The sequence below is a fragment of the Phyllostomus hastatus genome, unplaced genomic scaffold, assembly GCF_019186645.2.
Source record: "Phyllostomus hastatus isolate PE091 unplaced genomic scaffold, TTU_PhHast_1.1 phas_contig_40, whole genome shotgun sequence".
NCBI lineage: Eukaryota > Metazoa > Chordata > Mammalia > Chiroptera > Phyllostomidae > Phyllostomus > Phyllostomus hastatus.
This window is the reverse complement of record NW_025333872.1, coordinates 60,902,682-60,919,064: the sequence shown is the minus strand read 5'-3', so window position 1 is coordinate 60,919,064 and position 16,383 is coordinate 60,902,682.

Below are 16,383 nucleotides of genomic sequence, written 5' to 3'. Positions count from 1 at the left end.
TGAAGACAGCATCAAGAAAAGCATTTCTAGATATTTTTGCAAGTGCTTAAGCATACAGATTAGGTTTGTTCTTTGCCTTAGGAGTTCTGCACAGGTTGCCTATCATCTCAAAACAAATAAATGAGAGGCATATTTGCATTTTCCAAATTAAAATTCAGTCAATACTAGCTTTTGGCCAAATACTGGCACAACAGGACTAGTCAGATATCAAATTTAAAGGGCAGGCATGCCAGGTTTGTAATAGGATCACGAGTCAAAGGGGTAAGCTGTTTCCAAGACCTTGGAGGCATCAGGGGAGGGAAGTGTAATGAAAAGCAGGGTCAGTAACAGCATTCCACATACAGTAGCCAAAGTCACTTCAACCAGCTACAGGGAATTGCCTTATAACCCAGGGATTCCACTTCTTGGCATGTGTCCCAAGAAACCTAAAACACTAATTCGAAAGGATATATGCACCACTATGTTTATTGCAGAGCTATTTACAACAGCCAAGATTGGCAGCAGCCCAGGTACCCATCAGTAGCTGAGCAGATAAGAAAGCTGTAGCACATTTATACACTGGAATACTACTCCGATATAAAAAGAAGGAAAATCTTACCTTTTGTGACAGCATGGTTGGACCTAGAGAGCATTATGCTCAATGAAATAAGCCAGTCAGAGAAAGACAAGTACTGTATGATTTCTCTCATATGTAGAATCTAATGAACAATAAATTAACAAAGTAGAAATAGACTCATAGATACAGAGAACAGACAGCTGTCAGAAGGGAGGGGTCTTAGGGGGCTAGGTGAAAAAGGTGTAGGAATTAAGCAAAATCCAAACAAACAAAAAACTCATAGACAGAGACTACAGTGTGGTCATTACCAGAGGGAAAGGAGGATGGAGGGAGGTCAACGAGGGTAAAGGAGGGATAAATGGTGGTGAAAGGAGACTTGACTTTGGGTGATAAACACACAACAGAATATACAGATGATGTGTTATAAATTATATACCTGAAACCTTTATAATAATTTCATTAAACAATGTCACCCCAATAAATTCAACAAAGAAGTTTTAAAGGTTCTGGGTATAAAACATCCAAACTGTACTACTGGATCAGATGACAGAAGAGGTAGCTGGATACCAAAGATAAGAGTAAAAGATCAAGTGAAGAAGATAAGATGAATTTTATCAAATGGTTTGCTTGCTACCTCTCCCAGGTTTCCTTTGACCAGCTGTGAATGATGAGGCCTTTCTTCTGTCTGACATTTTAAAGGCACCATATAATTCTCTGATACCACCTTAGCATGTCACCAAGGGACACAAAGATTAAAACATAGAGTGGAGATTCAGACAGTTACCATCTATTAAATTTTATTTTCTAAACTGCCTATTCACTTTATATATGGCAGGTGGATAATTTAAGTTATACAGAGCTCTTAGGAAGACAGACTCTAGATAAATTTCTCCTTTGCCTTAGCCATTGTAGAAATTAGTTTTGAATTAACATGTCATCATGTGGATGAAAGGCTTTTATTACTAGTACATTTGAATGTGAAAAGTCAGAGTGATAAGGTGAGAAAATCATTAGAGTGGCCATGAGAAGACTGGGATTCTAATCCTGGCTAATCAGCAGTGAGAATTTAGGTAAACACTTAAATGTTTAGACCTCTTTTTTTTTCACTTACTAAATGAGGCTAATAAGTTTTTCATTGCCTAGTAGATGTTTGGTGAGAAGGAAATGTGATAACTCATATAAATAACTTTAGATTTTCCAAAATTTGTCACAATAGACCCTACTTTTAAGTTGTTATGGCCATAAAGAAATTAAGGCTCACTCTTAAGTTATTATTTTATAAATAATCTCATATCAACATCATATCAATAAAGAACCTAGGGTCATCACTTGGATGGATGATTGAGTAGGTATTCCTGCCCTCTAGTGATGTACCTTCTAGTAGGGAAAATAATTATGTGTAGGGAGTGATATGTCCCAATTACTTCCCCAGCATTTATTGCTTTGTCTCCCTTCTTGCCTTTGTTCTGAATTTCCCATCTGAATGAGTTTGAATGAGATTAATGCCTCCATTAGTTATTGTAATTTGCTTTGTCTAAAGAATGGTTTAAAGGCTGGTTTGGAGAAAAGGGATTTGGTAACCAAATCAAGGCTGTACTAATTAGAGTGAGTCTCAGACATTTTTTGCAGAATGTTGGAACACAGACTTGATGCTATAAGGATGACAGGCTCGATACAGCTACAGCCACAAAGAGAAAGAGCCAGGAGCTACTTACAGCCACTCAAGTGGAAGCATTTCCTAGGTATGGATCCTAGTGAATAACTGAGGTCATGGTAAGATACCCTCCAGCTATTCTCTCCCATCACCCTAGAAATTCTGATATAGTAAATCTGTGACTTTGGACCCCAAGGTATTTGAAAACGCCTCCAATGATCCTAACTTGCACCCAGGTTTGAGCATCACTGCCCTGTAGATTATTAAGGCATGGAACCAAGAACGCTAGCATGATGTCAATTACAGAATGAAGGATTTCTTCTGAGTGTGCAGTTCTACAAATCACATTATTCACGTCTTTGTTTATTAGTAGACTTAATTTGTCCTTTTGATACACTCCATCCATTTGCAATGCATCCATTTACTTATTCCATTATTTGCAATCCATCCATTTATTTATCCATGATTTATTTAGTATTGATCGATTCCCTATTTAGTGCTAAGTGTGGCCGTGAGGAGTGGCATTTTGGGAGGGAGAGGGCTGGGTAGAGAAGGAAGGCCCTGTGTTCGGTACTGAACTCTGAGTCGGGTAACTTACCGTGCAGTCCTGTAGGACTTCCGGTCTGAATGTGTGGGGCTGGTCACAAACCACAATTACACACAAAAAATGGTGGATATAAATAGTATGATGGGCAAACGTCTTTTTATATCTTTTTGAGGTGAAAAAAGGCTTTCTAAGTATGAAGGGGAAATGGTTTCATTCAGTTGCAAGAGGGGTGACTTCATGGGGGAAGAACTTACATAGACCTTGAAAAACAGAATTTGGTCTGGAAAGGACAGTTATTATAAAGGGCGAGGGAAAAGCATATTCCGGGACAGGCAATAGCCTGGTTGACTGTTTCAGATGAAGGCGTAAATTTAGGAATAGCCATGTTTATCTTCCCAGCACAGAAGAATGCTGATACTCAGTGCCACACTTGTTCTTTCATGAACATGAAGCCTGTAAAATGACTTTTATGTGCTGTTGACACCTCATCTGTTCACGTGGGCCACAGGCTTGTACGTGAAGGTGGTGTGGTTACAATGCAGCAATGTTGGTGCCCTATTAAGTCTGTTGAAAAGGGGTTCTACCTGTCATGTGTAGTTAGCCTGCTTCAGTCAGCTCTTAAATCAATATTTAAATAAGGAAACCAGGAGACCCGCGGGACAGAAAGTCCTTGCCACAATGTGTGTCTAAGGGTTTTTCTTAAAAGAAGTGAAAAATAAATAAATAAATAAATGCATGTTGAAAACTTAGGAGGGTTTAAGGAGTGCAAAGTGCTTGCTTTTTTGCATGCTGTTCTTGGATGCAGGCCATTTTCACAGCACTCAGTGGTGTTTTATGTTCTACCTAATTTATTGGGGATTTTATTTCTTGACCCTTAATCCAGGAAACACCACATAAGAAACACGCTGAGGAAACTTTCCTATCATAAATTTTAAATATACAAAAATGTCATCTCTGGGCATCTCAAGTACCTTAAAAAGCTTGTTTGAAAGCAGATCACAGAAAATCATTAAACCTTAAGCAAGCACAGGAGAGAACTTTTTTCTTCGTCTGATCTGATTACAACTATTGACCAGAGGTTTAAGTAGAACACACTATAATGCACTCATCGTTAACATACTGTGGCTTAGCAACTCCTTAGCGACTCCAGGAGCAAGTGCTTGTTCCACAGGACCAGCTTGGATGCCCCAGGTCTCTTCCTCAAATGTATTTTTTCTTGGTTAGCACATTATACACAATATGCCTCGGGCATCTTTGATGCCAGGCACTGCCCTGGCCTGCTCCGTCCCTGTCTCTGGAGCAGACCCTGCTCAGAACCTCAGCTGATGCTTGTTTCCATCTGGAGGTTCTGCTTGATTCTGACTCCAGGTGTTCTTTCTTATCTCATCCAGCCTTGGCTGGGATTCAGCTTTGTGTTGACCCTTGGATTCCAAGTTCCTACTTGGGGCCCCACTGTGGCTCACGTGTTGAGCCCTTGCTGTCCCTGTACATGTAAGTTTTTGCTTCCTGCCACATTCATCCAAGTGACAGAAATGACATCCTCCTAGTAGAAGTTCAACTCCTTTAACCCTTTCAGACTGAAGGAGATCCAACTCCTCTGGTTTCTAGCCCCCCTTTTTACCCTTTCATCTAGAATTTATGAGGACATTTTTTTTAAAACAAGCAAAATTTCTTGACATAATCTCCCCAGAATATATCAACACAGCGGACCCATACAGTTTTAGTATCTTTGTTTCTTTACCACGACAGGTTATAATTTGGATTTATAGTTGCCACGTTATTAAAATGTATTTTATGGCAAAGTTAAATAGTTTTACAAAAATTTATCTATATATTCAAGAGGAATTTTTGAGATGTCAGAGAATTGTCCAGTTGGTTAAGATGTGTAGTATCATTGGTTCTCCACTTAGAATGCGGGCTTCTGTATTTTTATAAACCCAAGTGATTCTTATGTGCAGCCCAGCGCTTCTCTCAAATATGTCCATGAACCAGCTGGGGAGCTTGCTGAAATGCAGGCTCCTATTCAGGAAGCCTGAGTTAGATCCTGGTTAGGACCTGCAAATCTACCTTTTTAACACACTTTTGTTAAAAGTGTTGCTAATGCTGCTGATGCTTTAGATAGCAAGTCTCTAGATAATGACTACATCTGTATTTTTAGGATCCTAAAGAAACAACATCTAACACACAGTTTGTACAGTGCTCAATGTATACTAAATGAAAGGAGTAAAAGAACAAAAGCAAATGTTTTTGAGAAGGTTAAGAGTATATTGTATTAAAAAACTCAGAGTTCTGGAAAATGAATATAGACATAGAACATTGTCCAAAACGTACTCAGTGTTATGATTTTTTAAATGATGCTATGTCATGACTTTGACACATTTAGCTACAGTCAACACTTATTGGCTGAGACCAACAGCATATCAGAGACTGTGCTAGGTGATACAGAAATGAAAAATGAACTAGACAGCCATGTCTGCAAATAATTTATTTTGTACCACAGTTCATGAAAACTAACACTATTTGGAAATAACATGTGAAGATAATGTGGTTGTCACATCTATTGCTAACGCTGATCCAGCTGCAGTAGTTGCTCAGTCATACCTGCGTACTCAGCAGACAAGCAGTCCTATCCTGAAGCTGGGTACCTGTTCAAAATGAAAAGGAAAGGTTCTTAGGTAGGGTAGGAGCATTGAATAGTGTAAAATAAGACATACCTTAGTTTTAAAAACGGTGATGACAATGATGTAGTGAATCTAATAAGGATAATAAAAACATTTATTGAGACCATATGATGTACTAAGTACTTTACAATAATTATTTTCTTTAGTCTGCCCAACATTCCTATGAAGTAGATACCATAGTTTTTCCATTTTATGTTTGAGAAACTAAGACATAATAAGTAAATTAACTTGCTCAATATCTCATGGATTAGTAGGTGGTAGAGACAGGATATAAACCCAAGCAACTTGGCCCCTGTGAAGTTTACTCTCTCAGCTCCTAACATGTGTGCTGCTGCAGGAGAGGGATGAAGAAGCCTTGTGGAGGCTCCGGGGAAAAGAGGCCACACTCAACTGAAGGGACTAAGCCTAGAGAGATGGCAGGGTTTCAAAAGGTACAATGAGGTGGGATGACAGGCTAGAAAGGTATAATGGCCTGAGCAATTGCTCTGAGACCGAAAAGATCATCATGTTGACATTTTAATCCTCAGTAATCAAGAAAATGATGGTGCAACATTAACACTGATAGGAAATCAAGAGGAAAATTATCAGATTTCTTGAGCTTATCTATCAATAGATCACATGGATCATTAGAAAACTGGAAACATATTCTTGAATTCAGAAAAAGAAAAAGTTCAGGCTGAAGATACTGACTTGAGAAGTAGCCACACTTAACAAGAAATTTCTTGTATATACCCTTTGTCTTGAGAATGAAAATAATTAGAAAAGAAATGACAAAATTGCAACTGTTTTCCTGTATCTCATAAGACAAAATGCTAATATTTTAAGTAATTTTGACCATTTAATATCTTTAATTTTAACTCCAATAAAATGGAATTCTGCGTTGAGGAGGATCTATACAATTATTAAAATTTAGCAAAAATATTTTTGGTACATTAATTTAATCAAAACTGATCAGAATCATTTGTTAATGGAGGATATGTAACTATTAGATAAAATGAATGAGATTTCTTTTCTGTTTCTAACAATGACCCTTAAATATATAATGTATTGATAAACTTAATTGGAATGGTGACCAAAAAGGATGATGTGTCTTTTGCAAATCTTCAATTGACATCTGGACTCAGAATGATAGAGCAGACCCTGGCTTGGGTTCAAATCCCAGTTTGTAAGGTTAAGTACTAGTGTTCTCATCTCTAAAATGGAGATAATAATAATAATAATGACAGTAATAATCCCTACCTGTTAGAACTTTTGGGGGAAAATAGTTGAATTAGTACATGTAATTTCTTGGAATAATATCTGATGTAATAATGGTAGCTCAGTTGTTATCTACCAAGGATTATTTTCAATAAAGAAGTAAGAAATGTTAGATATTATTATTACTGTCAATAGCTTTTAGAGAAGTATTATTTCATACCAGAAGGAACATGCCCTGTGAAAATAAATATAAATCATCCAAAAGAAAAGGTCATGTCAGTTGCTGTTTTTTAATCTCTCTTCATGTTCTAATTCATTTAATTTTTAGAATATTGTAACAGAATAAAAGTTGAGAAGATGAATTTATTCTCTTCTAAAAGTTAAAGCAGAATATACATTTCTCCCAAAGAGGTACAGTGCATGTTTACATTTGAAGTGATAAAATATTTTCTTGGTATTTTAATAACACAAGGTAACATGAGAACTTATGAATCATAAATTCAGTTCTGCTGTAAGAATTGTGAATATTTTTAATTTCAAAATTCTGGACAAATTGAGTTCTGTTCAAAATCTATCATTTTCCAACTCTTTGAGAAAAATCTAGACAAGTTTTGATACCCTTTGGATACTCCTTATTTTTTTAAATTAAATTTACTGGGGTGACATTGATTAATATACAGATTCCAACCATACAATTCTATAATACATCATCTGTGTATTGCATTGTGTGTGTACCATCCGGAGGTCAAATCTCCCTCAGTCACCACTCATTTAACCTGTTTACCTTTTACTCCTTTCCCTACCCTGACCCCCGTACACTCCCTCTTACTATTGTCAATAGTCGCTGACAATAGCCAGGGCCTCAAACTCCTGAAGCACAGCATGAGAAAGTTTTAATCATCCAAATACTATCCTGTTGGTGACTTTTCTTTAGTTACATTCTTCTATTTTGCATATTAATAACATTTTTTTGTAGAGTTCCAGGGCTACTTTTTTCCACCAATATCCACTTTCATTTTCATCCCTTTAGTAACTTCAGAACACCTTTAATTTCACAATCAAAAGATTATTGCTTCATGTAGGAAAAAAGGATTAAAAAGGACAATTTTTTTTACCCAATAATTTATGGTGCTTAAGGAATGAGGGAGCCACTTAAATAAGAAAAAAAAGTTGTGTCAATGATGTTCAATATAATCAAGACATAAAATTTTTCTAAAAAATGCAACTGAAATAGTCATGCTTTAATACATATGTCAAAGCAAATACACTATATCTGTTATTAATACAAGTTCTCATGTTCTATTACATCTATGTGGGCATTGTGGTGCTTTAGGAATGCAACATGTATTTCTAAAAGTTCAGTTGATTAACTGAAACTTAAATAAAAGAATTTGATAAAATATTTGAGGGAAAAATACATTGATCTTAATCATAGTTCCAAGATAAATTTTAGTAGAGGAGCTACAAATTCAAATTCCCTGAGAGGCAAAGAAGTTAACACACACATGGTAAAGGGTGTGGTGTGAATCAGTGGTAGACTTGAAGATGGCTGCTTGCATGCCACACCTAATGGCATTATGGAAACATTTTGAGCCAAGCAACCACCTGTGGTTTGGCTATATTTCGTATTCACTGACTTGTAATCTGCTGCCACTTACGTTAAGGGATTTGATTTATGCTAGTTTTAAATACCATTTCTTGGCTTCACTGATCCATATCTGTTTGCCTATTTCTACTCCAGAACAAGAATAATAATTTACATCATTAAATTATATTAGATGTTTAGAAGAGAACAATAACTTGAACTAATTCAAAGAACATATGTTGAATATAAACTATATGTCATATACAGTCTGCTGAGCATGACAGATAGGCCAACAACTTACAATAATATAATGCATCATGCTGTATTAGCTACAAGAATAAGCTTCAGGTAGCCCAGAGGAAAGGATGTTAATCTGTTCTTCCCATTGCTTACTGACCTGAATAGTTAAACCTGGTCACACACACACATCTTAGTGACCTCTAGGGTTTTCATTTTTACAAATCATGAGTGTGAATTATGTTTCTAGCTTTGGAGATTGTGAAGAGGGAAGCAATGAGAAGCAGCAGAAAAAATAAATCTAATTTCTTGCATATAAGGATCTCAGGGTATATGAAAGACTCAGTACTACGCGGACTCTGGAGAGCCACTGATGCTAACGGGGAGCAAACAAACCTTTGCAGAGAAGGTGGCTCTGGCTGTGTGTGAGCTGAACTAGCTCTTTCCACAGAGCGAAGAAGTCAGGTTAATTTTAGATGGAGTTAATGCAGGTATAAAGATCTGAAGATAACCTGTAAATAACACATCTACATCCTTCTTCCAAAAATCATGGTCAACAGTAACAGAATAATGCTGCAAAAAAAAAATTGGCATTATTCTCAGCAGTTCAAACAACAGGGTTGTTGTGTATTCATGTAAAAAAATTAAGTAAGTCAGTTCCTGATCAGGCCATAATAAAAGATCGGGTTGATGGCTGGACGCTTTTTTTTTTCAATCATTTGCACTGAATGACTGCATGTCCTTCAGCCTCGCGCCCCACAGTCCTTTTTTGATCTTTTACTGCTGGAGGACCTCACCCATTGCTCCTGATGCCTGTGACCAAGAGATCATATTTTTGACAGTGATGGTAACAACCTACTGTAAAATAGCTTGAGAAAAAATAAATAATTAGATAAAAACTGATATTTGAAAATCAGTACTGACTGACACCCAATAAATACCAAATTGCCATAGATTATATAGGACTGTGTTATAATATGGTACAGAGAGCATATTTAGTCATAGCAAGTGGCCTTAATTTAAGGCCATTGCTTCACTACCTGTAACATATTAATCACTTCACTCTTGTCCTTTCCAATGTCTCTTTTACCTTTGCCATTCCCATTGATTCACATCTTATCTGTAATATATGGAGATATTACAGATAAGATGTGGACTCTGCAGAGTCTTCAAAGGATTAGAATATACAATGTATGTAAAGCACTTGGCAACACAAACACTGAAGCATTAGTTGGATCAATAATAGCGGTATAATGGGGATGGGTACAATGAGTATATTTTTACATAACCAGAGACTCTACCAATGGTCTCTTGGCTAGTTTTCCTATACCCAGAATCTGCCATGACCTCCTGTCTCTTCTTCCTTAAATATCTGGAATCAGAATGTCTTTCATAACATCTGTTAGATACATAATTTTTCAACAACAGGACCAATAAGTACAAGATACTTCCACTAATAATGAGGAATATAAAGCTTCTAAGTTACTCCAGGCTGTGTTCAGTTAAATCAAATTGTTATATATTCTCCCTTTGAATAAACCCTTTTCCTATGATCTTTACTTATTGGTCCTAGATTTATCCTCTAGCTATAAAGGATAAATCTAATTCCTTTTTTGAAGTTTTATTTAAATTTTAATTAAATTTAATTTGAACTAAATATATATATTTTAAATCATATCTGATCCAAATATTCAACTGATTTTTATTTGCCCAAAGACTCTCATGAATTAACCTCAATTTACCTGTTTTGCCTTGTCTCCTGTTTTAATATTTGTAATATGAACCCTAGATCAATCGAACCAGACTTCTTACAATTCTTCTGTTGGCCTTCATTTATTCATACCTTCTCTATTGCTTTTGCTTTCTCTTCAACTGGCCAAACTCATCTCTTCCTCTCTGTATACTAATAGTCTTTGGGTTCCTTAGAGGTATTTCTCTATGAAGAACCTCATTAGTTTCTATTGATCTTGCCCTCTCTAATCTTCTGTAGTAAAACTTTCCCATTAGCAAACTCAGACAATTTCAGTCTTTTGATTCTCTCCATAGCTTAAAAACTCATGTTTTTCTTCTCTATTATATTTATATGTCTAATTGCATATGTACTGATATTTTTCTAACTTAGTTTTATAATTATTAAATTGAGAAAACAACTTCCATAGACTATATTTTTTGGTAATATACCCTGATTTGTTGTCAATTAACAACTTGATATTTGTGAGTCCAGTTTCCCAGATAAGACAATAAGCTTTCTAAACTTTCTTTTTTATGTTCTCTTTGGGGTTCAACAGCACCTAATACATTTTTATATAGTGCAGGCTCAAATGTGATTTGATTGAAGTCACCTGATACTCAGTAATTGCCTACGGCATACCTGGTTCTTTACCGGTTATGTGAAGAATACAAAAATAAGGCATGAACTTGTCTCTCTAGGGACTTGGTGTCAGGAATAGACTGTCCTTCCCAAGATGCTATCCTCTTATCAGAAAACCCAATCAAATTATACGTCAATATGTTTAAAGAGAGAAGAGTTTGTCTAGTTCATTTTTATCACATGCATGGCTCTATAAAATTATGAAGTCAAATCTAAGGTAATCTTGAAAGAAAATTTTATTTGCAACTTATAAAAGGTCAAGATGTCAGTGTCCTAGTAGATCTTGGTAGTACTTCACAGATTTTTCGTTGTTAGAAATATTGTTTTTTTCTTGATCCTAACCTTCTGTGAAATTCTAAGAACCAACTTATCTTGCAAAAACCATGTAAGTCATCAGTCTTATCTTGAATGTTTAAGCCAGTATAATATTTATTTTAAACTAGAAGCTAACAGCAATTTCTGCAAACCATCTGGAAGGACAGTATATCAGATTTTCTCCTCTCTCCTCCTAACTTGTCCCAGGTAGCAGACAGTCTGCTGAATGGAAGATTATCTCTTTACTTCTCAGAGGGGACATTTTGGACACAAACTCCTAAATTAGTTGATGAAGCATATTTCACCAAAGATTAACACTATTTACATCTGTAATTATTGAAAAAAGGAGAAAATTTAGGCTGTCGTTTCTATTTATTCATCAGTCCTTTAATTTGGTGATTTTGCAGAAAGTCAAAAGTACTGAGTAATAGGTTTCATAGTCTGTTTTCCCTAAGTTGATGCTTTTGGGCTTTGTTGTTGGAGACCAGAAGTTGTTGCAACATGGAAGCCCTCTGAGAATGTAGCATTCAGACAGCATCACCGAGTCACAATATCTGTCTTTAGGGTTTACTTTGCTGAATGTGGTTACAAAGGAAATCAAAGGAACAAAGATGTTTATTTCCACTACAAATGACATCCAAATTTTGGAAAATCAAGAAAATACACTTACAGTAGGAGGTTTTATTTTGAGGAAGATTCCCTTCAGTTAATATAGGATCAGCTATTTCCAGTACAGACATTTTGAAAGAATTATACTGGAAATTAAAAGACAGGGAAAAGAATTCACTCTTCAGCAGATCGGACTAAATTATGTTGGCATTTAAGAGAATGAAGTCCCGAGGACTGCATTTTTAAAACACACTTTGAAAAGTGACTAGAGATGGTTTCAATGACTCTTCAAGCTGGACTTGCCTCCTGCTGGATAATCATCTGATCCCTGCTTAACAAATTCCAGTAAAGCCTCAGATGGTTTGGATCTGCTTTGCATCTCACGGACAGTAACAACTGTGATACATTACCATCTTGGCCCGTGATTAGATTCACGTCTGTCCCAAAATACTTTCTGTGCCACTGTAGATTACTCACAAATAGAGATGCTGGACAGAATAAATACAGTAACAACATCTTTCATTAATTTTCTTAGAAGGTAAAGTAAAACTGATGTGTGTGTGTGTGTGTGTGTGAGAGAGAGAGAGAGAGAGAGAGAGAGAGAGTTTATTTTCTATGAAGCCTTTTATTTGCAACTTTATTTAGAAAAATGCAGTTGTGACCAAATTTTGTATTCTGGTCACACAAATTCAGTTTACTTGAAATTTCAAGAAATTGTTTTTCCTAAAGTCAGCAAGTTTGTTTTGTGCAGTAGGTATAAGTTTAATTTAGCCATATAGTTTAAATTCTTTTTTGATTTTCATTACTTTTAGTGCTTTGGGGTCTCTCTAGTTAATCTGAAAGAGGCTGGGAATACAATGTTCCTCAGCCATCTATAGACATCTTCATTTATTACTTATCATTTATTCACTTATTGACAAAACGTATTGGGCACTTAATGTGTAGCAGATACTTTGACAATTAACAGTGAACAGAAATGAAAAATGTGTCCTCTGCACTCAAGTTGCTCTCATTTCAACAAAGAAAAAATACATCTTCCACAGTAGGCCCAAGTGCAAAGTGAGAAATACACACTTTGTTATTAGAGCACAGAGAAGGAAATGGGTACTTTCTCCAGGTTGGGTATATGTGGGGGACATTTCAACATAGCAAACATTTATTTGGGCAAACTTCAGGGCTTCAGAAGAGAGGGTGGGTTGAAGTACACTTAATCTCATCTTATGGCAGCTGATGATTCCAATGAAAATAACGAAAGCCCTTTACATTTTATAACTTTTTATGGCTCCAAAGCATTTCATGAATACCTCTTTGTTTGATTTTCAAACAAATAGGTGGGATGGATGTTATTGTCAAATGAATGTGAGCTGATAAGCTTCTGTGCAAGAGGAACAGAGCATCTTTCCTGGGACTCTGTGTGGAAGTCCAGGCTGGGCTAAGTGATGCAGCTGTGACCTCACTGGGACCACATTGTGTTGGTTAGGAAGCAGTCAGGAGTTGAGTGACTCCTTCATATAGGAGCTAAGATAAATTATTTCAAAAAATTATTGGGTTTTTTTCACCAGACTCAATAATATGATTTGTTTAGCATTTCATTCTAAGGGTTCCAGTTATGTTGACTCTTGAAATCAAAAGAACAAAGTGGGTACAACTCTACTGAAACTGTGATGCTACTTTCTGACAAGAAGTATTATTCTTTCCAATTTATACTCTCCACCATATTCTTGTGAAAAAGATAATTGAGAATAAGTTTGGTTTTCTATCACCTCGTTGGGCAGAGTGGGTTCTTCCTAACCTCGAAGGGAAAATCAGTGAATAATGAATGTTATTTGCTTTCCTTCAAAAATGCATAACTGAAAAAAGGAGAATACTATATAATTTTGCTAATCACATACTCATAAGTAAACAAAAAATACTTTAGGACAGATTTTATTTAAAGTCATCACCTTTCATAATTATTTCATTCTGCATCATAATTTCCTAATTAGGCAATGTAATTACAAGTTGAAAATCCTGTAATCATGTGTATTTAGGTTAATTATGTTAACCATTAATTACGGTTGAACTACTGAAATGGTAACCTGTGCAAATGCAATGCTTATAGAAAGACAATTCAAGTTTTAAAAATTATACTAGGTAATAAAAACAAAGAAAATTCTGACATTGTACAGATTAAAACTCTATATGAAACTCCTTAAGTCAGAGACATTTAACTTTTCAATATTTAAACAAATTCAATCAGCATTCATTTAATGTTGACTTCAACATGCTGATAGAGTTATGTTTAGATGAATTAGTGATTTATAATTCATGTCTATTTATAGAACAGCTATAAATGCATTGGGAAGGAATTAGCTAGCATGCATGTTATAGCTAAATAGTGAATGTTTTCTAAAGGGAAACACAATGAAGAAAAACCAGCATTCACAAATTGTATTTTTTGTGCATAAATAACCTGAGATCATTTGCTCAGTTAAAAATGTTATTGCCATTGGTAAGTGAAAACATGTTTGCATTTACATAGGAATATATAAATTTCAACAATCCACTTGACCAGATTCTGTTTGTGGGTAAAATGTATACAGTCATTTTATCAAAGCCAACAGAATGAATGGTATCTTCCTCTATTCTAAGAACATGATTGTATTATTTATATTTTAGGACTATCTTTAAAAGGAATTTCAATTTTTAGTCAATTGCTCTGGGTGGGGTGATGGGAACTAAATACTAAATAGAACAAAAATAAACTTCTAATTTTGGGAAGATTTCTTCCAGCATTTGGATGGGTGGCACTATCTTATCTACTTTATAGCTTAACTTGCTTAGTTTTAGGGGGAATATGTGTGTCAATTTGTTTTTAATGCATTATAGTGAAAACAGGATTGAATTTGAGCACAAAAGTTCATTTAAGGATATTTTATAACAGATTAATATCTGCTAGAGAATTGCATCTCTCAAAAATTACATGGGTTTGGGTATGCCTTCCAGCCCCACACTACAGAATTTCAGGAAATCAGTCATGTACTTGTACAAGCACTGGAACAGCTACCAATGTGATTTTGAGAAACTCATCATGTCATATGAGGCCCTCAAACTGAGACTGCTCAAAGAGTGCTCATAAACCATTAGTGTTGGTACCACTCAGAGCTTGTTAACAATGCAGAATCTCAAGATGTAACCCAGAACTTCTGGATCAGATTTGAATTTTAATAAGATTCCCAGATTTTTTGTGTACATTCTAATGTATTTAGTGTAATGACAACCATTCTAATGTGTCTAATTGTACATTATTTTTGTTGTGTGTATTCCTACAAAGTGTTATTCATACATTATGTTATAAGTGTAGTATAAATTGTGGTATATCTCATCTTGTCTCTTTCATTCATCATTATATTTTTAACATCTACCCATGCTGGTTTGTTTGTGACTTGTCTTCAGCCACTTATAATGCTGCCTGGTACTCCTTGATGTGAATCCATTATATTTTGTCTATTTAATTCTCCAGTGATGATCACTGACCACCATAAAAAAAATACTAAGGTATTGTGATACATGTGTAAATAACACATATGTCTCTTTTTGGTGTGATGATTTCTTCTAATAGATATACAGTAGAAAAATTGTTGGCCCATACTGCATGCCACATTTCTCTCCAGAATACCTGCACCAGTCTATAATGCTACCTGTAGTGCATACAAATTTCTGTATGTGCACATCCTCTGTAATATTTTACATTTCCCAGTGTTCTAATTTTTGGCAATCTAATAGATGTAAAAGAATGTTTCATTTTTATTTTTAAAACTCTTTTAAATTTGGTAATAATTTTAGATTTATATAAAAGTTGCAAGCCCTGGCTGGTGTAGCTCAGTGGATTGAGTGCAGGCTGAGAACCAAGTATCGCAGGTTCAATTCCCAGCCAGGGTACATGCCTGGGATGCAGGCCATGGCCCCCAGCAACTGCACATTGATGTTTCTCTCTCTCTCTTTTTCTCCCTCCCTTCCCTTTCTAAAAAAATAAGTAAATAAATCTTAAATTTTTTTTTAAAGTTGCAAAGACTGTACAGAAAGTTCCTATGTACCCCCACCAAGCTTCTCCAAATGTTAACATAATAAAAATACATTTGTCAAAACTAAGGGACCAACCCTGGCACAGAACTGTGAACTAAACCAGAGACTTTACTGAGATCTCACATTTTTTACCAAGGCTCTTTTTCTGTTCCAAATTCAGTCCAGACGATTACATTGTATTTCATTATGTCCCCTTAGTCCCCTGCTATCCATGACAGTTTCTCAGTCTTCCCTCATTTTTCATGATCTTGGTATTTTTGAAGAGCACTGGCCAGGTGTTTTGTAGAATGCCCTTTTTGGGGCTTGTGTAATCTTTTCTCCTGGTTAGACTTTGGATTTGAGTTAGGGGAAAACACCATAGAAACAGTGTCCCCTTTTACCATATCACATCAGGGAATACATGACATCAGCATGACTGATCAATGTGGACTAAGTGGATCCCATGGCTGTTTCAAACTGCATTTCTCTTTTACCTAGTAAATTGAGATATGTCTTTATAAACTTGATAATCTTTTGTGTTTAACTCTTCTGGAAATTGCTTGTTCACATCTTTTGACCATTTTCCT